At 40.9% G+C, this 25,793-nt stretch overlaps 1 long non-coding RNA gene and 2 other non-coding genes across 3 annotated transcripts; all 3 read right to left on the bottom strand.

Moving 5' to 3' along the window:
- Positions 1-1,703: 1,703 nt before the first annotated feature.
- On the bottom strand, positions 1,704-25,793 carry LOC107983184 (uncharacterized). The gene is made up of 2 exons (XR_001730619.2): positions 24,074-25,793; positions 1,704-4,263 (listed from the first exon to the last, which is right to left on the bottom strand). It is a non-coding gene; the product is annotated as an uncharacterized LOC107983184 (long non-coding RNA).
- On the bottom strand, positions 3,851-3,943 carry mir133b (microRNA mir-133b). Its single transcript, NR_163044.1, has one exon. It is a non-coding gene; the product is annotated as a microRNA mir-133b (primary transcript).
- mir206 (microRNA mir-206) lies at positions 17,886-17,978 on the bottom strand. Its single transcript, NR_129916.1, is given in 1 exon segment — positions 17,886-17,978. It is a non-coding gene; the product is annotated as a microRNA mir-206 (primary transcript).

Below are 25,793 nucleotides of genomic sequence, written 5' to 3'. Positions count from 1 at the left end.
CACATTTTAGTGCCCCATAACCAATGAGAATCCTCAGGTGTGCTAGAGCTGGAGATTGAGACCATTAGGTACAAGTAGATGATTTTAAAATCTTCTCATCTTCATTAACACCAGTTAGATTTTTCTTATTTTTCTTTTTGCCCCCTATATGTGTGTGTTTGTGTGTGTGTGTTAAACCCCACACCATACCTCTCACGATAATCCAAATCCAAATCAATGCTGCCCTTGTTTATTTAAATGTATTGTAGAACGTGATGTTACATTGCCAGCTTATGTATTTAAAGTTAGGTGTGATTTGGCACTCATCAGAAGTTTGACAATGCTGATACAGTAGAGGCTCACTTATCCAACCTTTGCTTATCCAACGTTCTGTATTATCCAACACAGTCTTCCTTTTAGTAGTCAATGTTTTCAATACATTGTGATGTTTTGGTGCTAAATTAGTAAATACAGAAATTACTATATAACATTACCATGTATTGAACTACTTTTTCTGTCAATTTGTTCTAAAACATGATGTGTTGGTGCTTAATTTGTAAAATCATAATGTAATTTGACGTTTAATAGGCTTTTTAATACCTCCTCATTATCCAACATTTTTGCTTATCCAACGTTCTGCCGGCTCATTTTTGTTGGATAAGTGAGACTCTACTTTAATCTCAAAAGAAATTTACGATATGTCTCAGATATTATTGTGCTACTATAACATCAATTTTTTTGCAAGCATTCAAAGCTTGCTTACTTGCTCAGTCTAGGCAAGAAAGTAGAACATAGCTACTATTTTTAGGAACTTTGTTATATATAGATTCAGGTAATCCTGACTCTTTTAGATGGAAACTCTGATCTACGTCAGCTTTATCAAAATGTGCACAAATTTACCACACTTAAACAAATCAGTTTTATTCCCCCTCATATTTCTGAGCAGAGATACTAATGGAAACTCTTCTATCAAACAGAAAGTGTTTTCTTTTCAGCCACTTACGGAAATAATCAATGTGGGTCACATTCATTCTGGCTAGACTTTAGTCATGTGAAACCCAATGCTCATCCTTCCTACAGGAGTTTTTTTTTCTTATGTCATGTTTGGAACAGTTCATGTTGTACCTGGCAATAAATAGAAATCTGGTCATGAAACAGATCATTCAGGATTTGTATGCAAAGCATAATAGAACAATAAAGGGAAGAGCAAATGATGTCATAGAATCATAGAGTTGGAAAGGTCCTCAGGGATCATCTAGTCCAGGGATTCTCAACCTTTTTCACCTGTGGAGCCCTTTTTGAAGTAAAAGTTTCTCGTAGAGCCCCAAGAAATGTTTATATATTATATTATATATAATGTTTATATATTTTAGAATCATAGAGTTGGAAGAGAGCTCATGGGCCATCCAGTCCAACCCCCTGCCACGAAGCAGGAAATCACATTCAAATCATCCCTGACAGATGGCCATCCAGCCTCTTTTTAAAAGCCTCCAAAGAAGGAGCCTACACTACACTCCGGGGCAGAGAGTTCCACTGCTGAACAGCTCTCACAGTTAGGAAGCTCTTCCTAATGTTCAGGTGGGATCTCCATTCCTGTAGTTTGAAGCCATTGTTTAAAGCCATCAGGTATGGGCTAGGTCAGTGTTAGATGGATAGAGAGTTTTTGTGTGAACTAATTCACACAATGCCAAAAAAAAAAAAAAAGGAAAAGAAAGAATACAATATTTAATGAAGAACAATTTTAATCAACATAAACTTAACAGTATTTCAGTTAAAGACCCTCGAAGCCATTCAGCCGAACCCCATTTTGCCATGCAGGAAAAGCACAATCAAAGCATCTTAAACTGGTTGTCAGTTTAATTCTTTGTTATTTTCTATAAATAATATGATGCCAGTTCCATGTGTGAAATTACTGATTTTCCTTCTCCTAGTTTTGATGCCTGCTTCCACTAAGTCTAACCCTGCTTTCTGTATGATATTTCCCAAATATAAATGAAATAAACAGGGTGATCAACTGCCATCTTTTCTGTCCCTCTCCCCAAATGGAAAACCATTTTATTTTTCCTATTGTGTCCTGACAGTGGCCTCTTGTTTTGAGTAGAGGTTATGCATCAGAACATTTGGACATTGTGACACTCCCCTTTCATGAATCATACTTTTTCATGATTTATACACTGAAAAGTTTTGCATTAGTCTATAAAGCATAGTCTGATTACTTTCTGTAATTCTTTGATGTGGTCCATTATCCAATGTGTGTTTAAAATATGATCCCCAGTGCCTATTCACTTTCTGAACTCAGCTTTAGTATCTGGTATTTCTTAGTTTTTTTATTTTAGTTACATTTTTTATTTTATTAGAAAAAAAGGGAAAACAGTGATATATGTTTACAAACAATTATGATAGAAAACTTTCTTGTAAAAGATTAAGTGTCTCTTTCCTTGCATGGGAGATCTCTTCAAACTATGATTCTATGAAAACCTGCCCATGAACCAGACATGAGGATTTGTATGAGTGCTTCCAGACAGCATCAAAATCAGCATTTTAAAAGTGGGTTTAAAAATCCCAGACCTGTCAGTCGTGAGATTGAGTCCCCTGCCATCCTCAGTCTTCTTTTGAAGCGGATCAAGATGAAGGGCATACGAGGGACATTGGGTGGAAGTTTGTTTTTTTTTAAATCCCTCCGTTATGCACTGGACCATATATGCACACATGCAAATATCTAAAATATAAGCAGTTTCGCATGTGCACATATGAGGTCCAGCACATAATGGATGGATTTAAATAAGCTTCAGTTGGATCTCTCTCTTCCCCAATTGTTAATTCAACCTCTGTGTAATATTATAAAGAGCAAAAGAAAGAGTTTGAGAGAGTTCTAATTGTTTTTATTTGTACTTCCCTTGAGCCAGCTGTGTGTCCGTTTGACAGCCTAATCAGCTGTTTCGGGTTTTTAAAAATGCACATGTGCTGGAACAGTCTACAGTGGCGGGGGGGGGGAGAGGAAAGCACTTGTTTTGCATGACTGCAGGGATATACAGTCAGCGAAGGACAACTTTTTTTGAGGCTGAATTGTGTTATTAGTGCACCCTTTTAACACATGCTTTTTAGCTCTTAACCCAGTCCCTCCCACACTCTGGCTATACCTCATTTAGTCACTCCCCATTTTAACCCAGTTCCTTCCAAGTTTTACAGCATGTGTAGAAGAGCCCAGTGTGTGTGTGTGTGTGTGTGTGTGTGTGTGGTGGGGAGTGGGGAGGGAAGTCTGTAAATCATTCCATTTAATCAATCTGTCTATCAGATCAAAACAATTAAGATGTCTTTGAGAAATCACACTTTCACAATTGCTTCCAATTCACTCGAAATGTGTCTATGCTCAACTACAATAATTTTCCCATTCAAAGCAATGATTTTGTTTCTTGAACCCAGCAGATGTAGTAAACTTCTCTTAACAAACAGATGATCTGAAACTATCAAATACATTTTTTTAAAAAAATCTTTATTGCCTTGTAATATTTTAGGATAGGACCTTGATTTTGGTAGTTGTTTCTTCAAGGAACTTGAGTTAGCACTGTGACACTCTTATCAATAGCTCTATTGTTCACTTTATGTCCGACTTGCATTTAAAAGTTGATCAACATTATATCAGGGATGCATGTATATGTAGGAGTAATGTTGGTTTGTTCTCCTTATTGGATCATAAGAAATTAACTTCCTCTTGAGGCAGAAACAAGAACACTTCCAGCTGTATTTGTCATCCATCCACTCCACAATTGGTGACAACAGCTTCATAAAAATTAAAGTGAAACCAGTAGCAGATGGCAGAGGAAATCCTGTGGTGGTTGATTAAAATACAAGGAGGTTGCAAATGGATGACTGATATCAGGACTGCTGTAGCTGGTTAAAGGGGACCAAACCTTCAAGGAAGACAGCCGTGGTTCCCTTTGACCAGCCAGAGCAGGACTCAAGTTCTACCTGCAAGTGGCCATCCTGAACTCGAGGTCTTTCTGCCTGTGCCGTCTTCAAGAGCCCATGCCTGAAATGTACAAGAACTGAAACTTACAAAAATGCACCGGCTGTAAAATGCAGCATGATTGATTTTTAAGAGTGTATACATATCAAGTTTCTCCTTTCAGTCTGAAAATGCAAACATCCTTGCAATCATGAAAGGAGCTACATCATGGCTGACCTTGCTGCTAGGAGACTTGAAGCAGAAAGGTTGGGAAAAGGTTTTAGGAAGAGGATCCTCTGTTCTGATGCCATCTTCTTTTATGTGCTTCTGCTACTTTCCTGCCGATCAAAGAAACAGTGTGAAAGGACTGGTCAAAGAAAATATAAACAGAAATACTAGGGAACCAATTAAATTCAGTTGGATCCTAATGCAAACAGGCAGAACTATTCTGAATCGACATATGTTTAAACATTTATCTTACCTCCTAAAGCTATAAAGGACCAGAAAATGCAAATGCCTTGATGTGAAGTGGTAGACTACTTCCCTGACTTGGCCATGGTAGTCCACACTCTTGTTACATCCCATTTAGACTACTGCAATGTGCTCTATGTGGGGCTGCCTTTGAAGACTGTTCGAAAGCTGCAAATAGTCCAACACGCTGCAGCTATGTTAACTGGGGCGTTGCACAGGGAGCATACAACTCCCCTGTTACGGCAACTCCACTGGCTGCCTATTAGCTACTGAGCACGATTCAAAATGCTGGCTTTAGCCTATAAAGCCTTAGATGGCTTCGGTCCAACTTACCTGTCCGAATGTATCTCCCTCTATGAACCAGTTTGTAGATTAAGATCTTCAGGGGAGGTCCTGCTCTCGACCCCACCGGCATCACAGATGTGGCTGGTGGGGACGAGGGACAAGGCCTTCTCAGTGGTAGCCCCACGGCTGTTGAACTCCCTCCTCGGTGAGATCAGGTCAACCCCCTCCCTCCTGACCTTTAGGAGACAGCAAAAGACCTGGTTGTGGAACCAGGCATTCAGCACATCATAGGAATATTTAAACATAAAGTGAAAGTTGAAAGTGAAATGACCCAAAACTATTTATGGACAATGGCTATGTCTTTGTGGGATATATGATGTTCTTTTATGTGATGTTTTTAGTAAATGTTTAATATTTTATTAGGGGAGGGTCAACTTTGATATTTTATACTGTTTTTATTGAGGGCATTGAATTATTGAGAATACTGTGAATCGCCCCGGGTCCCCTTTGGGGTTGAGAAGGGCGGTATATAAATACTGCAAATAAATAATACATTAAATAAAACACTTTAAAGGTCACTGAGTATAATTAAGTGTTTAAAATATTAAGAAAGCATCCCTGGCCATACCAGGACGAATGTCAGCATCAAATAAAGCTCGCTTTCATGGAGGCATTGGCCAGAGAAAGAGTTAGCCACGGACCTTGCAGCATGGCTGTAAGACTAACGCATAGGTGATGAAAGCCCAATCCAGTCGCAGAGTACTTGATTTGCTAGGTGCAAAAATAACCATCAGACCTTTTCAGGATCTCATGTGATCATATCAGAATATCTGGATGTTCCTCAAGGGGAATCACTAGCTAGGGGCTAAACACGAAACATGCTGCTCCACCTCTGAACTCCTTCTCTGACAGCCTCATTCATTCGGCAGATAGGGGATTTGAGAACACGAAAAACCATAAAATCTGACATCTGTGAACACACAGAGTCCCAGCATACATTACAAGTCATAGCAGCAACACATAATGCCCTTTAAATAGTTTTGCTTCTGAAACAAAATATTCGAGGAAGAGACCCCTCTTTTGTTAGTTTTAATCACCTGCCAGCTGTCACTCAATCCTTGGTTTTTACAAAGCTGGCCCAGCTGTACCTGCTTGACAGCTGCCAGGTCTATGGAACAACTAGGCATGTGACATTTTAAGTAGGCCAAAAGAAACATTTTCCTAAACTGTACTGAACCCATGTGAGTGGTGTATCTCATTGTCAGCTGCAGACTTTGGCTGTCTCCAAAATAAGTCCAACTTGAAGATAGGAGAACTTTATTCAAAAGTGCAGTACAGGTTACTACAAGATATTATTTTCAGACCACTAGATGGCTATCAGAATACACATTTACAGGATTTGCACCCAAACATTTGGCACTCACAAACCTCATTGGTTCAAAGGATTCCCTCAATTAATTAAGCATTACATCACCCCCCTCCATTTCTGAATTCACATGTGGATGGCCTTGGGTCCCAGGATATTCCTTCTCCCTAGTGAAAATCCCACTCACTTCTCTTCCAGCTGTCTTGTTATTACAATAAGATGTATGTACCTCCAACTAACCATAAGACGCACGCAGCTAGCAAGTACCTAACACTACTTCAATTCCTATCATTTATAATCTTCAACCAGTAAGGAATTTAATCTATCATTACTATCAGTGCATAATATTAATATGATATAGCATTAATAAAGCCTGGCAGTATAAAAACTTCAGAATGACCACCATGGCAGATCCTAAATTTGGCAAAACATGTACACAGGAATATTTTAGATATTTTCATATACCTAATTATATATACCATATATAATTAGGTATATGAATCTACCATATAACATATACTTACTTTTTGTTTCTTTAAGCAGTATAAGCCACTTGTTAACTAAAATAATTCTACATATGTTTATAAAATTTCTAATAATTTGGGCAGGGTTCTGCAGTAGAAATATATCTTTTAAGAGAAATATTGTATTAGATGTAGCACAAAATACAAAATACTTAGTTTTTCTCTCTCCTCTGTATTGCATTCTAGTGACAACTTATTGTGTTTTAGCGTATTGTTTACTGCTTGTTGTTTATACTGTTTTAATTGTTTTTAATTTGCCTTTTGTTCTGTATTGTTATATTGTGTGTTGAGGCCTTGGCCTTTGTAAGCCACATCGAGTCCTTCGGGAGATGCTAGCGGGGTACAAATAAAGTTTAATAATAATAATAATAATAATAATAACTCACCTGATTCTACCTAAAGGATAAAATAAAAGTCCTCTCTTTATGACCTCATCAGACAGTGTGTCTTTAAGCGGCATGCTCTGCTTCTTCTACAGTTTTACAACGGAGCCAGCTGGCTCCCATCCCATGATGTTGAACTACTTCTGACGAGGCTCTATTGTAAAAATATAGAGGAAGCAGAGCATGCCAACATGGCTGGTGTCCTGTGTTCAATGGCGATCAATGGGGGGAAGCCAAGTGGCCGACGCTTCTGCTATGGAATGGGGCAACAAGTGATTCAGGCGATGCAAGGCATGGGGCAACAGGTTTTCCCCCACCGGGCACCGCCGGATTCACCATGATGGGTGGTGATTCCGGCGGCACATGTGAAGAGCTCCTTAGAAATTATGCAAAGACGAAAGCTTGTGCACAACTCTTTGATATTGCTTCCCTTTCATCCTTTACCTCCACTCAATGAAGAAGTAAAAACAAGGAATACATTGGGATGATGGAATTAGATATGCTGTACTAAAAGACTGCACCCTCTGTCCTCATAAATTCAGTTTTAGGTTCCAGAGTTCTTGTGCCGTCCGCCGGACAATAAAAAACTATAAAACTGAAACGTGCTGTCCTTTATCCGGGCGAACTGCAAATCCCTATAAGCTGTCCTATAGATATTGAACGACTGAGTCTGGATAACTTCAAAAAAGGATGTTTATTCATACAAGGTTGTAAACCTGGCACAGATCTTAAAGTTGCAGAAAATGAAACAAATTTCCATAGGTTTTAGTTGCAGAATTATCCCTGGTTCCAGAAGGCAAAAGTGATTATAAAACCACTATACCCTAATCTCGCTGCCTATATTAGAAGGAGAAACTCTTTCCTTCCCTATCTTTACAGCAAAGATTAGTTCTAGAAGCGATGGAATAACTTTGCTCCTCTAACTAGATTTCCTATTCCAGATCAATATAATTCAATACTTATCTAATTTGGATAGGCTTAGATTGGCCTGGTTTTGAGGATGATTTGTCCCAGTTAGCCTTGCACAGCTCCAGCACGTTGGAAGACTATAGCCAGAATGAAGCTCCAAAATGGAGACTAGACCCTGGTAAAAAGGGCGGTCCTAAGATGTTGCATTCTTTGACCAATCACTGCAAAGAAAACTGCAGCCAGCTCTTGCAGATTCCAAACCATTTTTCCTAGGCTTTTGCAGCCAGAGGCTCAAACAAAATGTAAAGGAGGGAAAACAAACAAACGACCAATAGGTAAGGCAAACCATCGTCCTGGGGGACGGAACACTCCCCGCTAAATTCCCAGGATGTGGGAATTTACCAATCAAAAACATACAAACACCTTTGTATACACAACAATACAAACACTAGAACTTTAAACATCTCCAATAAGCAACACGAGGTCACTAATTGGTCTGTCCAAAATGGACACTTTGTCTCTGTTGCAAGTCTTTAATTGAACTTTCCTGACCTTACCGTCCGGGCAAGGAAAGGTCTTTAATACAATGCCCATGGGCCACGCATGGCGGGGCAAGTCTTTGTCCTTTAACAACACAACGTTGTTAACCTCAATGTTGTCCTGTGGGCTTTGCCAGATTCTTCTAGCTTGAAGCTGGCTTAAGTACTCAGCTTTCCACCTTTTCCAAAAGTGGTTGGCCAAGGACTGCACCTGTTTCCACAGGGCACGGTGAGTTCCGTCCGGAACTGGCAACATGACGTCCTTCCATCCTGGCACCTTTTGTGTCAAAATAAGTGCAGGAGTCAGTGGTTGTAAGTTCTCAGGGTCACTGGTAAGGGGAACCAGCGGCCGGTTGTTGATAATTGCGGTAACTTCCGCCATAAGTGTCACCAAAACATCATGCGTCAATGACCTATGACTCAAAAACATGGCATTAAGGATTTTGCGACTAATACCAATCATCCTCTCCCAAACACCACCCATGTGGGAGGCGTGAGGAACATTGAAAGTCCACATAATTTGTTCAGTATTCGTAAAGTTCTGAACCTTTGGGTCTCTCCCAAACCTAGACACACAATTGAGTTCTTTGGTCGCACCTACAAAATTGGTGCCACAGTCCGACCGAATTGACTTAATTGGCCCTCTGAGGGCTATGAACCTTTTTAATGCGTTTAAAAATGATGAAGTGTCCATCCCTTCTATGACTTCTATATGGACAGCTCGTATTACTAAACAAGTAAACAAAACTGCCCACCTCTTGTTATTTACAACACCACCCCTGGTTTTCCTAGTGACAACCTCCCAAGGACCAAACACATCGATTCCCACATGGGAAAAGGGTGGGTCTGTCAAAGTCCTATCCTGAGGTAGTTCTGCCATCAACTGACTTTGACAGTTTCGCCTAAGGCGCCTGCATTTAACACATTTGAAAATACAACTGTTGACCAACCTTTTGGCATTAACTACCCACAGACCTTCATTTCTAAGGGCTGCCTCAGTTAGAGTTCTACCCTGATGATGGATCCTTTCATGGTGATGCCGAACGAGCAGCAATGCAGTGTGACTATTAGGGGGTATGATGATGGGGTTTTTTATGCACGCCTTGAGTTTAGCTTTGGCTAACCTTCCTCCAACTCTCAAAATACCCTCCTTGTCTAGAAATGGGTTTAACTCATTTAGAAGACTTTGATTAGGGATGTTGAGCCCTTGCTCTAGCCTAGCTATTTCCTGCTTGAAAGCAGATCTCTGCACTGACTTGAATATGACGCTCTTAGCCTTTATCATATCCTGGACCTGTAAAGGCTCACTATCTTTGCAAGCTAAACGATGTATAAGCCTAGCTACTGCTCTAAGAAGACTGTGCCACTCCGAAAAACATTCAAAACGGTGTGGTTCCAGGCAAGATCTTTGGCCCATCTTGATTTCTGTGGTTGATTTGCAGGCTTTCACCTCTGCACTTCGTGAGACTTGAGCATTCATAATGTCCGAAAACCGTTGCTCATCTTTCGAGAGCGCTGTGGCTTCGTCTCTCTCAGAGACTTTGAAGATGGAGGAATACTCTGGAGTTATTGCTTGGCAGTAGACTGAGATGTGACTTAGGCAACTGCGCACAAGTGTAGGACGTCCACCTTTAAGCACCTGTGCTTGATTGGAGTCCAACGACGATGGTGGGTGCATCTTGTTTATGCACACTGGGCCTGTAACTGTCCAGCCTAGTGGTAGCAGCTGAGCAATGGGCGCCCCTGGAGGTCCCTTAACTTGGTCGTTCACATAGAACAAGTTCGGACAGTCCGCACCAAGCAGAAGGGCAATGTCCACATCTGGACGGAAAGCAGGTATGGCATTCTTTAATCGTCGCAAATGTGGATGAGCCTCCACAACTTCTCTAGTTACAATTTGTTTTTTGTTCCGAGGGATGGAGGAACACTCAATCAGGTCTGGCAACTTGAACTGCCTCTTCTGGTCGCAAGAGGAGACAACAAAGCCAGATGCTATGCGACCCTGCAACTTCTTTTTTCCTGCACACGTAGTCATAGTGTAGTCAACCATCTTGGTTTTAAGGTCAAACATGCGGAAGAACTCTGGAGTAGCCAGGGAGGCGTCGCTCTGTGAATCCAGGGCCACATAGAGTCTCTTTCTAAGCCAAGGGCTCTTGGCTGGATATACATCCGCTAGGCAGATAGGATGACAAACTCTGTACTGGTGCGAGTCAGAACACAGCTCTGTACAGGCGACTGCTGAAACCTCCACCTGCATCTCTGGTACAACTGGCTTGTCGGTGTCTTCGACTGCTGACTTTTCTTTTGGTGAAACGTTCCCTTTGGGGTGGGAGATGACACTGGAGTTGTGCATTGCGGTGCAATGCTTGAGGCTGTTGCATTTCTCACACTTGACGTTTTCTTTGCAGTTGGACGCAAAGTGTGGAGTTGCTCCACAGCATCTAAAGCAGATTCCCTGCTTTTGAACTAGCTGTTGCCTCTCTTTGTATGACTTTCTACTAAACTCCCTGCAGTTGGCCAAGCTGTGAGGCTTTTGGTGGATAGGGCAAAGCAACTCTTTTACCTCCGACCTGGGTTCATCAGTCTTGTGTTGAGTTTCGACTGCCTTTACGCTGACAGGTCTATTGGCCTCTCTAGGTGGTTTCTTGTCCACTTCAGATGCCTTCCCTGGATGGGTCCCTTGGTATAAGGTGGGGAGGCCCGTCTGCGGATCATTCCTTTCTCTGGCTGCCCTGGTGATGAACTGGACCAAATGAGAAAATGGAGGGTATGCCTGGGAGTGGGCCTCCTTGTAGTTGAAGACCTCCTGTCCCCAGCGTTCTTGCAAAGTGAAGGGCAGCTTGGTCAAGATCTGCCTCTGGGACAGGTGCTGATCGAGGCACTTCAAACCGGGCAGTTCTGGATTCTCCTTGGCCGACTCTAATTCCATAAGGAGATCGCTAAGGTCCCACAAGAGTTTGAAGTCTTTGAGTTTCAAAGCTGGGAACCTTTGGAGCTTGTCCATAAGAGATGCTTCAATCTCTGTGCTGGCCCCATACCTCTGCTGCAACCTGGCCCAGGCCTTTTCCAGGGCTTTGTCGGGATCGGCTACGTGGGCTGCGTAGATCTTCTTAACTTGTGAGGATGAGGCTGGGCCCAACCATGCAGCCAGAAGAGTCAGTTCTTCCTCAGGCAATAACTTTAAGTCTCTGATTGCTCTCTGGAAGGTGGCCTTCCAGAGAAGAAATTCCTCAGGCTTGTCCGAAAACTTTTCGACACCCTTGTCCTTAAGATCTCTTCTGGGGCTTCTGATGATGGAGACAAGCTGGGACTCTGGCGTCGAAGGGAACAATTGAGGAGTTTGCTGTTGTGGAGTGGACTCCCACCGTGCACCTTGCGTCAACCTTTGGCCTCTTGGAGGGATGACATCGACCACTGACGAATCGGTGGCTCCCTGTGCAGCTGTCTGTAAGGGCCAACTAGCACTTGGCCTTGAGGCCCTGATTGACTGACCTAGGGATTTAGCAGGAGGCACAGGTAGCTCGGGCAAGGGTGAGCTCCCCGCTATGACGCTCTGCTCTGCAGGAAACTCAAAAGTGACTTTGGGGCCCTGCTCTGGGTAAGGAGAGAAGTCTTCCTGTTCCTCATCCGAAAACTGGCTGTTTAAGCTATTAAGATGCACAAGCACCTTGGAAGAAGGGTCCTGCTTCGGCAACTGACTTACATTTTCTTCTGTGAGTGGCTCAATTAGGGCCTTGGCCAAAGTCTCAGCCCTTACCTTTTTGGCAGTAGCATCCATCCTTATTCTAAGCATTTCTATTTCACCTTGCCTTTGGGCCTGTTCCATTTGCATTTCGCTTTGTCTACGGGCCTGTTCTATTTGCATTTCGCTTTGTCTACGGGCCTGTTCTATTTGCAGTCGTTGCTCTTCTTCTTTAAAGGGAAGGGTGAGATCAGCTGCCTTAGCATCAGCCTCCGCCCCCGCTACCTTGCTCTTTAGCTTCAGACGTGCAGCCTCCTTAATGTGCAAGGCAGCTAGGGAAGAGATGGCACTCCCAGCAGCAGAAGACTTGCTAGAGTGGCTATGTTTAGATGATGCACACTCCCTTAGCTTAGATACCTGGCTAGAGCGGTTGGACTTAAGACTAAGTGCCACAGCAGGTGATTTTAAAAGATTGGTCTCATGGCTGCATAAGGAAGACTGATTTCCTTTTGGCTCAGACCTTAGATTAACAGGTGGAGAACTAAATTCCAAGGCATCTAGAATTGCCCTCACCTTATTTTCTTTCTCATTAGTGTCAGCTAAGACACTCACTATTTCTAACTCTGAATCCTTGGCGTTAATGCGCTCGAGGACCTGGACTATCTTAGACACCAAACCCCTCCAAATACCGAAGGTCTCTTCAAGGTCGGTCTGTAATATGGATGGCACCCTTGTAATACCCAAGCTCTCAATTCTGTCCATCAATGTTACAATTCGCTCCCATGCCGAACCTAACCTCACATGGAGGAGCTCCTTTTCACCTATTAGATGGGCTAGCATCTTGGCTGAAGGGTGCTTTATCCTTTGGGGCCTTTCATTCCTACTTTCAGCCTCAGAAGGAGGTATACCATCTGTATCATCTTGAAATTGCATAGACATTATGTATTCTTAATAGCAAGTAAATTTACAACAAAAGCAAATACAACATACCAGCAAGTAAATTTACAATAAAAGCAAATGCAATATATAATACAATGCACAACACTTAACCATAGCAATATATATCACTAAGTAACTATACTTTACAAAGATTGTGACCTTTGGCGCCAGATTTTAGTGGGCAAGCTGCAAAATGCCAACTGACAGCGACTTGCCACTTGATACCTCCCTTGCCCGAGTGACGTAAACTGCCAAAATGGCGACTTCGCCAAATTTTCAAGCACCTCGTGCTCTGCGGCTCGAAGCCTGCCGCCGAAGGAGCACCGAGGCTGGCTTTGGAAAGGAGGAGAGAAAAGACGCCTCCTCCCCGCTGTGAAGGGAGGTCACCACCGCAGGACGATGAAGCAGGTCACCACCGCAGGACGATGAGGCAGGTCACCACCGCAGGACGATGAGGCAGGTCACCACCGCAGGACGATGAGGCAGGTCACCACCGCCAGGCGATGAGGCAGGTCACCACCGCAGGACGATGAGGCAGGTCGAAGCCGGCCGAGTGCTCCGGCCGAACTCGCAGCAGCGTTGCCAGGCCTGTCCAGGTTCTAGCCTGGTTCTGGTGGGCTTCACGCCTCAGAGCCAGCCAAAGAACTGTCGCTGGTGCTCCGCGGCTCGAGGTCTACCGCCGAGGGAGCCCTGGACGTTGCTGGGAACTGCACAGCCTGTGCAAACCCAGAAAGCCACTGGGCCACGTGCGCACACGCGAGCCAAATAGCAAGGAAATAGAGCCCCACTATTTGACTCCTTCAGGTCTGAGAGCGGGCTCCACTGCCTCAGACGCTGGTAGAGTCTTTAGGTATGCAGACTGAGCTCAGGCGGAAAAGCCGCGGCCTAAACTAAACTTCCTAAACTATAAAAAACTATAAGCCGTGCAAGCTAGCTCAAGCGGAAAAACCGCTGATCTACCTCAAAACTGTGCCGTCCGCCGGACAATAAAAAACTATAAAACTGAAACGTGCTGTCCTTTATCCGGGCGAACTGCAAATCCCTATAAGCTGTCCTATAGATATTGAACGACTGAGTCTGGATAACTTCAAAAAAGGATGTTTATTCATACAAGGTTGTAAACCTGGCACAGATCTTAAAGTTGCAGAAAATGAAACAAATTTCCATAGGTTTTAGTTGCAGAATTATCCCTGGTTCCAGAAGGCAAAAGTGATTATAAAACCACTATACCCTAATCTCGCTGCCTATATTAGAAGGAGAAACTCTTTCCTTCCCTATCTTTACAGCAAAGATTAGTTCTAGAAGCGATGGAATAACTTTGCTCCTCTAACTAGATTTCCTATTCCAGATCAATATAATTCAATACTTATCTAATTTGGATAGGCTTAGATTGGCCTGGTTTTGAGGATGATTTGTCCCAGTTAGCCTTGCACAGCTCCAGCACGTTGGAAGACTATAGCCAGAATGAAGCTCCAAAATGGAGACTAGACCCTGGTAAAAAGGGCGGTCCTAAGATGTTGCATTCTTTGACCAATCACTGCAAAGAAAACTGCAGCCAGCTCTTGCAGATTCCAAACCATTTTTCCTAGGCTTTTGCAGCCAGAGGCTCAAACAAAATGTAAAGGAGGGAAAACAAACAAACGACCAATAGGTAAGGCAAACCATCGTCCTGGGGGACGGAACAGTTCTGACTTCATTCTGTGGATTTTGATGAATTTCCACCAAGAAGTGATTTGCATTCAGTGGTTTCGAAAGGCAACCACAATTTGCATCTTAATCTGTTTGATCATTCTTGGGCTCGGGCTGTGGCGCAGGCTGGAGAGCAGCTGCAATGAATCACTGCAATGAATCACTCTGACCAGGAGGTCATGAGTTCGAGGCCTGCTCGGAGCCTATGTTTGTCTTGTCTTTGTTCTATGTTAAAAGGCATTGAATGTTTGCCTATATGTGTTATGTGATCCGCCCTGAGTCCCCTTCGGGGTGAGAAGGGCAGAATATAAATGCTGTAAATAAATAAATAAATAAATCATTCTAAATATGATTGCTAATGTCTCAAGATAATTTTATTGTAACGGGTTCACAGTTAAATTGAAACTACATTTTTCGTATAACAAAAATGATAAACATATACCTATATCCCTGTTCAAACATATACATTAATAATGTCCTTTTAAAGCATCATGAGAAAATTGGCTTATTACCAGTTACTTTGTGATTGAATGCATTTAAATAAACAGAAACTATCCTGGATTTTAAGCAAGTAAAAATCTTGAAGCAGTAGCACTGTTTCCTCCCTCTCCTGCTTCTGTGTCACTATCAGGATCATAGGCCTTGCAATGCTTGCTTGTCATGGTATGCTGTGGTCAAGTCTGTTTTCTGAATAAAGCTATCTGAATCTTCTAAAGGCTTATATTATTGAACTGGTATTAGCCAGTACATTGCAGATTATCAGGATCCCACTACATTGTCCCAAATCACTGTATTCTTGCAGTAAGAAAGGCACCATTCACCAGAAGGAGGAACCAAGATGCAGGATGGCATGGTAGCACCACCTCTCCTGAAAAATACCCAACAGCCAATGGGATTGGTTGCACAGGTCAGGGAAAGCTTTTTCCCTCCTGAGAAGACCTGAGGCAAAGAAGTGCAAGGAGGAGTTAATGCAAATACAAGGTTTCATATATACCCTCATGCTGGACAGGGATGGCAGCAATTTGCTAAAGACTAACAAAAAAAAGAAAAAAGGGGAAGGTCTATCAAAACTGAAGACTAGCGCCAAGGTGAAATGGGAATCTGAATATGAAAAAGGTTCTGAGGATCTTGAACTGTTTAGTTCGAGCCTAACCTCAAACACCCTGATCCCACTCAGGCTTTTGTGATGCAGGTGAATACAGTAGAGTCTCACTTATTCCAACGTAAATGGGCCGGCAGAACGTTGGATAAGCGAATATGTTGGATAATAAGGAGAGATTAAGGAAAAGCCTATTAAACATCAAATTAGGTTATGATTTTACAAATTAAGCACCAAAACATCATGTTATACAACAAATTTGACAGAAAAAGTAGTTCAATATGCAGTAATGCTATGTAGTAATTAGTATTTATGAATTTAGCACCAAAATATCACGATGTATTGAAAACATTGATTACAAAAATGTGTTGGATAATCCAGAACATTGGATAAGTGAGACTCTAGTGTACTAGTGATGTGGCACTGTGAGATTTTTTTTTCTTGTAATGAGATGAAAGGGACAATTGTGACCCTGGGTCTTGAACACACCTGGTTTCTTTGGGAGAAATATGTTGCAGCCATCAAGCAGGCCCTTGCGATGTGATGACATTTATTAAAGGGAGCGATTTCTCCCTTTAAGGTGTTGACTGACCATAAAAACTTGGAAGCATTGCAGATACCTAGAAGACTGAGGGCCCTTCCACACAGCCATATAACCCAGAACATTAAGGCAGAAAATCCCACAATATCTGATTTGAACTGGGTTATCTGAGTCCACACTGCCATATATTCTAGTTCAAAGCAGATAATGTGGGATTTTATTCAGCTGTGTGGGCCTGAGTCCCAAACAGGTTAGGTGAGCAAAACTCTTTTATAAGTTCAATTTTGGAAAGCCTTTTTGATAGTTTTGGAAATAAGAACAACTGATGAGCACTGCACATTATCTGCAGACAGACAGAGGATACATAAAGTATTTGAAGAATACTTATATTGCTATATACATTTTCAACATGACAGTTGACTCAGCTTGCTCTTGTTTGGAGAACTGACTTATAATACTTCAGCGGGTGCCAATAATGAACACTCCTCGTATGAAATTATGTGTGTGTGGGAACCTTGGCTTATGAGAGTCCTAAGTTAAGAGCATTTTGAGTTAAGAGACATCACTCAGCCCAGATTCACTTTGACATACGAGCAGCATTTTAAGTTAAGCGCTAGTGCCAGAAAAAAGCACTAGTGTGAGAGTACAAGGCTTTGGGGCTTCAAAGGAGCAGCCTCCATGCCTTGTGTCTCGTATTCTTGTCCAGTTTGAGAGATTGCTGTATGCTTTGCTCATGTCCACTTTGAGGAAGTTTGGATTCGTTGATTTTGTGTGGTTTTATTCTTGGTATGTTTGGCTTCATGAAGAGAGGGAGAGAGAGAGCAAGAGAGGTTGGTAGGCTGGATTGAGTCCAGTATAAAGAAAATGATGCTTCTGCCTCTTCACTTTGTGCTTCCTTGCCACAACTTGTGCTCCTACCATTTTAAAGTTGTTCTTTCTTTCTTTCTTGTTCCATGTGAATTAGCATTTATACATTATCTGTTATTTATAAAGTAATTTTTAAAATGCATAACAAAAAGTTTTTTTGGGGGGGGGCTGGAATGGATTAATAACATTTCAATGGGAAATCTGATTTGAGATTAGAGCTATTTGAGTTAAGAGCCCAGTCACTGGATGAATTAAACTCTTAACTCAAGGCATCACTTATTTTGTAGTATGGGATAATGCAATGTGCTTCACAACTAGTGTTTCTAGGAAAAGGGATTGGTTCCACTTGCAACTTGAGATAATGAGATTTGTGGGGAGAAAAATGGACTGTGAGCTGACAAGTTTATTTCTGCAAGAAACCTGGTTTGAGGGGAAAAGAGAGGAAAGACCTGCAAATACAGAATATTTAGAGTTGTTGGTGGGAGGGATGAAAGCCCACGGAAAACTTTGGACTATTTTGTACTCTAAGTATACTGCTGAAGTGAAAGGCTTTTTGCGATCAAATCTGCTTTCTGAATAAAGCTATCTGAATTTGCCAATAAATTACATCTGACTCAAAGAAGAGATGTGTGTAAGTATGTGAAAAAAAAACATTGTTAGGTGGAGGTTCTTCTCCTTGAAACCACACACTTCCTTACATTCCATAGCAAGGCAATTCATATGGGGATATAAAGAAGCATGTAATCTCAAAAAGACAAATTTGTCTCTTGCCTCTTTGTGGCCAAACATTAGTACCTGCTCCAGCCCTGTGAAGAAAATGCAACTGCTGCAGAAGGGTTGTTTGGAAGGAGGCCAGAGTGTTCTCAGTTTAGCATTTTATGTGTAAATCCTTCCTCGGTCATGGAATTGAATGTTGCTGTCAAATGTTGTTGTCTTCCATTTACAATCCTCTCGTGTTTCAGTATCAACTTTTTTATAACAACAGACAACCCATTAAGAAGAGAAAGATGGAATAGCTGCATGATATATTTTGAATAGCAGTGCTGTTGATCTGGAAGTACCCTTCATGTGCCAAATAGTATTTTTCCATGACTGCATCTCCTTCACATCTGAACAATTGCCATTTGAACAACAAAGTGCTGTACATAGTAGTACATAATAACAAATACTGGTTGTTGCATGCCCCAAATATTTCAAAGCCTAAGAGAATATGTTAGGTAGATAGTTCTCTATGCACTAGGCAATTCAACATTACAAGGAGATAGAATTTCACTTGAAGCTGATTTACTTTCACTTGTAAGTTATGTTACATTTGAATCCTGCTCTTACATGGAGGATTTCAGGCTGGCGTGCAAGTATGTCATAGATACATTGTGGTGCCACGATTTGAGTGTTGGATAATGACTCTGGAGACAGGGGTCTGAATCCCCACTTAGGACTTCATCCCATGGGATAAGTAAAGCATTTGGGATTGTTGTTTTCCCCTTAAGTTTCGCAAAACCCTATTTTGAAATTAAATTGATGATTTTCCTACCCCCATCACATGGTTTCCATCTATCTGCTTTCTTTTCTAATTATCCGTTTGCCTTTTCATCATATGTGAGACATATTTCTCCTCCACTGTCTCATATCCTGTTTTCTTTGGATATTATCATTTCTTTTTATAAATACAGATAGCTCTCAATTCAAAATATAAATCTATTTATTTTATATTTAAAAAGAAATATGAATTACTGTTCCTTCCTCCTCTGTCCCCAAACAGTAATGGTGGAAGAAAAGAATCAATACTGCCCATCTCGGCTCCTCCCTGCATGATGAGCTGAGGAGGCTCTGCTCTCGGTCCCACCTTCTTTGCAGCTGCGGTTGATGGGCACAAGAGACAGGGCCTTCTCAGTAGTGGCCCCTCAGTTATGGAACTCACCCCCAGCAAAATTAAACCAACTCCCTCCCTCCTGACTTTTAGAAAGTAAGTAAAAAAATAGCTGTGAGATCAACCCTTCGGACAGTAAACTCAGTGCAATAAGTGATATGGAATAAGTACAATGACGACTGGAATGTCTCTTGGACTGATTTTGGACTGTGCGGTTTTTAATAATTGGTTTTAATGTTTAGATGTTTTAATTTTTTTGGTTTTTAATACACATGTTTATATTTTTATTCTATGTTTATATATGCGGCATCAATTATTGCCCACTTGTAAGCCACTCTGAGTCCCCCTCAGGATGAGAAGGGCGGAGTATAAATAAAGTCAATAAATAATAAATCTAAATTATGTTTACAAGCAGACAAGAGGGAATTCCCATCACATGTTAAATTGGGCATTTTTTACACATCTCTACATCGGGAATTGAAAAAGAAGTCAATTGCCAATTAAGTTAGGAATCGTAGGAAAAATCACACTTTAGAAACGGCAAACTATCTGGAATCCACTGTATGAGGTTGCATCATGTGATGGGCTCTGTCGGTCGTCATTTCTTAATTGTGCAGAAATACTGTTTTTATTGCATGTGATGAAGTCCTCAGTCATGGAAACTCACTGGATGATCCTGGGTAAGTCACATTCTGTCAGCTTAAGAGGTAAACTCCTGAACAAATTTTGCCAAGGGAACCCTGTCATAGAGCCAGCTCAGAGTTGCCATAAATCCCTAATTTCCCTAATCTACTACACAGTGAGGCAGCATATAGCAGGATTAAGCTGTGGATCTGACACTCCAGTTGCAGCAACTCTGTACTGGATGTCACTGCTGCTCCTGCAATAGTTGCATAATTGCTTCTAGTTGAGTGGGAGCTGGTAATTGACCCTATACATTCAATTTCATCTTCCCTACAGCACTGACTCCAACTGTCTTCATCATATTCCAAACTTAGCAAAAAACAAAAACAAAAGCCCTTTAAAATGATATTTAACCTCTACAGCAAGCACATCCTGAGCTTGCTGGTCTTCTCCATACAGGTATCATCTATTTGTTTGTATTCCTCTTTGGTAGTTTTCCCCTTTTTCAATTTTTCAAATATACTCTTTTAAATCCCTATTTGAAAATTCTTTGCATATCCAGCCACAGTCCACTTTTCTTCCTCTTTAGAATTGTTTGCAATTTTGCCTTCAATAGCCCATCTTTAAGAGCCTCCCATACATCATGTACTCTTTTTGATTAGAGCATTACTGATCATGGGATCTTACACAAAGTTTCTTATCGAGGCTTACTGAAACAAGGGTTCTTGAAGTTCAGAGTGTCTGTTGAATTACATTGGGCTTCCCCATTCACTAGTGGACTATGTTACGAGTGGATTTAGGACCTTGTCAGATGGGGTTTTTAAAAGCAATTTTACACTGGTCTCCACTTTTTAAATCCAATTTTATGGCCACCGATATATCAATTCACATGACACATGGCTTACCATGCCTGTTTTTGACATGTTTGTGGCATCCCATGTCGGTCGGCACAAATTTGTACATCATGTCATTTATTTGGATTTCAGCAAAGCATTCAAATTAACCAGTTTGATCTAAATGGAAATGTGATCTCCCCACCTTATGTATGGATAAGTAAATGTGCTTGCAGGTTTCTTGAGATCTCCTTAATGTAACAATTTTGCCCTTTTAGGCTGGATATTGGAGGCGAGCCGTCCAATATTCCCCTGGTTTCATTCATTCCTCCCTACCTGGTGAAGTATCTGTACATCAACAACAAAACCACAAGTGGCAACACCTCCATGCTTCCTGTTCCACCCTCCAACAACACAATTTAGCACACAAGAGATGCCTCTAAAGAAACTTTTTTTTAACTTAAGTGCAGAGTAAAGAGGGTCTCCCCCCTCCCCCAAATTGCATTAAAGTCTAAACAAAGCACGTTCACTTAGAAAACAGGAAAAGATTGTGTGTTTCAACAACACTGGCACTAATATACAAATGGATTATTTTTCAGGCATGGATCCAGTCTAAGTGACTTTGATCCATCTAGAAAACTTCCTCCCTTGTGCAGCTGCTTTTAATCCTTAAGGTAAAGATAAAGGTTTTCTCCTGACGTTAAATCTAGTAGTGTCCGATGTTGGGGTTTGGTGCTCATCTCCATTTCTAAGCCAAAAAGCCAGCATTATCTGTAGACACCTCCAAGGTCATGTGGCCGGCATGACTGCATGGAACACCATTACCTTCCAGCCAGAGTGGTACTTATTGATCTACTCACATTTGCATGTTTCAAACTGCTAGGTTGGCAGAAACTGAGGCTAACAGCGGGAGCTCACCCCACTCCCTGGATTTGAATCACTGACCTTTCAGTCAGCAAGTTTAGCAGCTCAGTGATTTAACCCACTGTGCCATTGGGGGGCTCCTTAATCCTTAAGCACTGAGTATATGATAAATTATTTCTTAAAGTGGTTCTGTAAGCCTTAGATATGTACTATGGTCAGAAGGTTTTTTTTATAGAGAGAGGTGTATGTCTTATAGTCTTATTCCTTATTATATAATAGTATGATAGTATTATAATGATAGTATGAACATGAATTTTGTTATTTATAGTTGATCCATCAGAAAATTACGTCAGAGCCTCCTGACTTCTATCCAAATAAAGAACACACATCATATATGAATCTATGCCAAATCACTGATTTTTCCTGGAAGATAGTATTTTTCTCCAAATTTCCTATATACAGGTTAACTACTTCCGGGGCTACATTGCACAGCGTTGCTATTTATGAAATCTAAAATATTTTTTGTATAAAACCATTTCAGCTAATATGCTCAATAACTTGTGAAAAGATTCCAAATTACCCAAACTAAGCAAAATTGGGTCTCAGATCCAAATCTTCAAGCCTGATAACAAAGATAGTTAGAAAACTGAAATCACTTCAACTGAAATAATATTTGTGTTGTCATACGTGAAGCCTGAGTTTCTGGTATGTTTATATATGTTTCTGGTATGTTTATATATATTTGGGGGGGGGGGCGGGTTGGCTCAGCTGGTTAAACGCCTAGCTGCAGAACTTGCTGACTGGATGCTTGGCAGTTCGAATTCGTGGATGAGGTGAGCTCCCGTTGTTAGCCCCAGCTTCTGCCAACCTAGCAGTTCCAAAACATGCAAATGTGAGTAGATCAATCGATACTGCTTTGGTGGGAAGGTAACGGCACTCCATGCATTCATGCCAACCACATGTCCTAGTAGGCGTCTACTGACAACACTGACTCTTCGGCTTAGAAATGGAGTTGAGCAACAAACCCCAGAGTCAGACTCGACTCGACTTAATGTCAAAGGCAAACCTTTACCTTTTTCTTTTATATATGTGACATCCATGTTTGCTGAAATATCTTGTTCTGTTGTGAAAAAGAATAGTATTTTAAAATGAAATCTATGGAGCTGTGTGGGTAATTAGAAATAAAAAGAGTTTTCAAAAATAGTGAACACGTTCAGAAAGCGATTTCAGTACAAAATTGCAGCCTGATGCAATGGGGGCAGCCTGAATGAGAATGAAGCTGACTGAGGATAGCCCAAACAGCAAATCATCACTCCTTTGCAACAGAGAACTATAACCAGTTTTCTGTAACAAATTCATAATATTGTGCATTATGATGACAATCCATCATCAGATTGCTATGGGCTGATCAGGAACGTCAGTCCACTTTCCTATCCATTGGTGAAAGAAACTAAATTAATCTGCCCAAATTGCCCCTAAAGAAAGCCTTTGTGTATTTTCAGACCAAAATACATTGACCTATTTTGAAGACTCAAATTGTAACTCTTAACTTCCTGATATTTTGTTTTGTGTATAACACATCTAATTGATGTTTTTGGTCCATTTTTCTCTTAGGGTCCTTCCAGACAAGTCCTATGTATATCCCAGGATCTGATCCCAGGTTTTCTGTTTATCCCAAATTATCTGGTAGTGAGGACTCATATAATCCAGTTTAAAGCAGAAAACTTGTGATCAGATCTTGATATAGGGCCTGTCTGGAAGGGTCCTAATGCTGGATTAACTGCATTAAACTGGATTATATGAGTTTACACTGCCATCTAACCCAGTTCAATGCAATTAATCTACATTCTAAAACTGCATTATATGGTAGTGTAGATCCAGCTAAACATATATTGTCCTCCACAAATTAAGACACTGGGAAGTCTTATCAATTTTTTGTTTCTATTAAGCAAAATAAACCAATAAATCTGTAACTGGAAAAATGTGTATACAGTAGAGCCTCACTTATCCAACATTTGCTTATCCAATGTTCTGGATTATCCAACGCAGTCTGCCTCCCGCCCAGATCCACAGCTGTTTCTCTAGGCAGCAAAGACTGAACTTTTTATGGATTTAATTTCCCACAATGTTGTTATTGTAAGTTCATTTTATGCAATTCTATCTTTATTTGCAGTCAATTTGTTAGTAGTCAAAGTTTTTGTAGTAAATGCTTTCAATACATTGTGATGTTTCGGTGCTAAATTCATAAATACATTAATTACTACATAACGTTACTGTGTATTGACCTGCATTTTCTGTTGATTTGTTGTAAAACATGATGATTTGGTGCTTAATTTTTAAAATCATAATGTAATTTGATGTTTAATAGGCTTTTCCTTAATCCCTCCTTATTATCCAACATTTTCGCTTATCCAACATTCTGCCGGCCTGTTTATGTTGGATAAGCGAGACTCTACTGTATTTGCAAAACAAACAACATGCATTCCATGCCATTTGTTGGAGATTTAGGACATAAGGCAAATTTTGAGTGTTTTCCAGCAATATTACATTTTGTTAGGGAAGGATGTTTGCCATTTATTGAACAGTGGGCAACAAGACATTATTAAAAATAAAACGGTCCTTGGTACAAAGAATAAGAAATATATGAAAATCTTGGATATTACCTCATAAGCTATCAGAGTCTTCCTCTTGAATCTTGTTCTGCGCATGAACTCATGTCCCCATCATCCAAATTGTGGGTGGAGTATTAGGGATATTTCAAAGCAACCATGGAGACCTACAGAGAGGCCTTTCTTCCGGGATGTTTTCCCTAAGAGACTGACTATCTTACAACTGATTTTGTTTAAGGTTGTTGATAACTAGAAAGAACAATATACTTATTAGTGATCTTTTTTTTGTTTCTAAAATTATTTGTCTCCTGTCTTTTAAACATTCTGTAGTTGACAGCTTCACTGCTTCACAATGTCTCCATGCTCTGTCCTTTCTATCAGTGGGTTTTCCTTAAATTCAGCACAATCCATTAATTCCATTTCATTCCTCTGTACTTTTGAAATCTTTTCCTTCCTCCTAATAACTCATTTAGAACGTCTCCCCTTGCCTTATACTTCCCTGCAAGAACTATGAAGTAGCTCTTCCGGATGCATGTCCCAATGCTATTCTGCTAAAGCAACCCCAGTATCTCCCGCATTTCTTTGGAACTGTCTCGGGAATGCATGCTGGGTCCCTTTTGTAGCAGGCACTCCCCCACCTCTTCACTTGGCCTCCCACCTGTCTCCGTCCTTTATAGGCCACGGCCAACCGTACACCTCCTGTCTACCGCAATCACAAGTTGTGACAGCAGCACAGATGGCTGCTGAATTACACCTCTTCAGCTGTCCTATGCTGGAAGAGGAGTGGCCATCCTTAAATTTCATTTTATAGATGAGCTTACTGCCCTACAACGCCATCCTCTACAATGTAATATGTTCTTAAAAATAACAACTTCTTTGATAATGCTAACATGGTTGTAACAGCTTTCTAACAAGATGGCTTCTGAAGATGTTTTCATAGAATTTTCTCTGGATAAAGTCATGTACAAGTGAACACAATTATGCAAGCAACCCAAAATTTGAAAGAGGAAACATTAAGGGCCTCATGACATTGTATTCCTTAAGCCAGGTACAGTGGGGGAATCTGTCAGGCAGTGGGTCAAGTCCGTTGGACAACGGGGGAAACCAATGTTAGAATCCTGCATTGCTACTATACAAAATCCCAGAATACTTGTAAAGTATCTATACAAACACACGATAGTCTATGTACAAAGAAAATGTGTCCAAATAACATATATTATTAAAGTTCCCCGTACAAAGCTCAATTTGGCCGTACCAGACAAAATGAAAAGGAGCAACAGCTCTAACATAAAAGTTATTCAAGTCTGGTATTGGTTCCAATGTATATAGGCTTCAGGGATACATAGTCAATGAAAATATCTTCCAAACAATTTAAACAGATGGTTGGTTGTGTTGCTGTATACTGGAATGAAGAAAATAATGTTGGAGCACCACTCTCAAAAAAGTCTTCGAAAGTAAAGTCCAAATAAAGTCCCAAGTCTACAGGGGTCCCGGGTATTTTTGTACCCTGTTTCAGGGAGAAAATCCCCTTCTTCAGGAGTTGTTATACTCAGCAACAATGAATTTCTATCTAAAACAAAACATAGAGTAACAAGTATTTTTACCAGCAGTATTGACAGAAGTAAAGGTAACCCATATAACAGTATTATACTTACATAGTGCCTAATGCTTACACTGAGTGACTCTGCTTGTGGGACTTAATGAATCACTTAATTTTAGCTATTTCCTTTAAATTATCAAGTACTCTTTAAAAACCTTTGAATGAACCTCCAGA

Source organism: Anolis carolinensis, chromosome 1 (genome assembly GCF_035594765.1).
Source record: "Anolis carolinensis isolate JA03-04 chromosome 1, rAnoCar3.1.pri, whole genome shotgun sequence".
Classification (NCBI taxonomy): domain Eukaryota; kingdom Metazoa; phylum Chordata; class Lepidosauria; order Squamata; family Dactyloidae; genus Anolis; species Anolis carolinensis.
The sequence above is the reverse complement of the archived record's forward strand: the minus strand, read 5'-3'. Positions and strand labels throughout refer to the sequence as shown.